General features: G+C 40.4%; 1 long non-coding RNA gene across 1 annotated transcript; it reads right to left on the reverse strand.

Annotated features, from left to right (window-relative positions):
• Positions 1-803: 803 nt before the first annotated feature.
• On the reverse strand, positions 804-1,256 carry LOC118560622. Its single transcript, XR_004929478.1, has 2 exons — positions 1,164-1,256; positions 804-1,085 (listed from the first exon to the last, which is right to left on the reverse strand). It is a non-coding gene; the product is annotated as an uncharacterized LOC118560622 (long non-coding RNA).
• Positions 1,257-1,520: the final 264 nt, after the last annotated feature.

The following is a 1,520-nucleotide window of genomic DNA, read 5'->3' on the forward strand; positions in this document are numbered from 1 at the left end:
TGCTGGAGGACATCACAGTCTAATTTTCTCACTCTACTGATTTCTACTGTTCAGTCTATTGTTCTCCAGTTTTGCATTGTATTACATTGAAATGACTGTCGACAAACACTACCTTCACACTTAATTAAAACGCAGAGACTGCAGCTGTGGAGCGCGGTTGCTCTTTTCTCCAAACTTTGGAATGTCGAGATTAAAGTTGCCACAATATATCAACTTTGTCCTCGAAATGGCGAGTTTAATGTCGACAGGGCGACTTTAAAGTCGACATGTCGAGTTTAATCTCGTCATGGCAAAAATATTTTTTCTCTTCATGTGTGGCCCTAATACTCCGTCGTATTTTTCCTTTCCCGTTTGAAGACGTTTAGCTTCCCATCCAGAAAGCTTTCTTAATTCAAAACCAGCATATGAACAATGAAAAGAACATTCGCACCAATTTCTTACCTTCCACAGACTAACATTCCTGCTTTTCTATAAGCAGCACGTCCTGTGACATGACAGAGAAACTAAAAATAAAAGAATAGCTAACTTTAACGTTCATTTGTTAAGTTAGATCTTAATGAAGCCAGGAAAGTGGTCACTAAAATTGAATGTTAGCTTGAGTCAGTCAACGTTACCTTGAGGCACTCTGCATGAGTGGTACTCTTTAATAAAATAAAATGAAAAAGCAGTTCTCCATTCTTAAAAAAAAAAAGGTTTATTAATACGGTCAATAACTTAAAAAGTACTTTATTCAATATTATTTGTACATTTGGGCAGTTGTGTGTTTTTTTTTTCTGTTTTAATCCACTAACTGAACAATAACGTTCACGTGTTTCACTCCCCCACCGGCGAAAATTAACATAATCTCTTAGTTTTCATTAAAAGCTGAGAGGTCTGGTTAAATTGTTGTTAAATTCATCTTCTTACCGTCAGACTCGCTTTTGTTCCTCGGAGAAAAGCCTCAAAACAGCCCAGAGTCCAATAAGTGTCCAGTGTTCTCAATAAGAAGTCACTTTTTCCCTTTTCCTCTAACAGGAAACTTCTCTGGCCGTTAGCTTCTCAGTTAGCTCTGATGCTAACTGCTCCCTCGCAGGCTGTCGCTTCTTCTAAAACGGAGACAAATAGCGGTTAAGACGAGCTGCACATGCTGTCAGAGTCTAGGAGGCTTTAGCTTTGTCTCTTACCCAGTTCTCTGGTTGGCAGCTTAAGGCCTCACAAGACAAGTCTACGGTTTGTTTAGGCCGCATGAATGAGCCACTTCTTTCTTCTCCTTCTTCTTCGTGAATTCTTTGGCGGTTGGCACACAACGAAATGGTGCATTACCGCCACAGACATCATATACGTAGACGCGTCATAGGGCGCAGGTTCGCACGTCAACGTCACCGCCATATTGTATGTGGCAGAAAAAAGTCGAGTTCTGTTGTAGTGAACGTGGATCAGAGAAGATGCCTCATTCCTGTGCTGCATGGAAATGTATTCTGGCTGATTTCACTACTTGTATCTGCCTTCTATAAACTAAGGCTGCACCATGTTGCAAAACT

This window comes from Fundulus heteroclitus, unplaced genomic scaffold, assembly GCF_011125445.2.
Source record: "Fundulus heteroclitus isolate FHET01 unplaced genomic scaffold, MU-UCD_Fhet_4.1 scaffold_46, whole genome shotgun sequence".
Taxonomy (NCBI): domain Eukaryota; kingdom Metazoa; phylum Chordata; class Actinopteri; order Cyprinodontiformes; family Fundulidae; genus Fundulus; species Fundulus heteroclitus.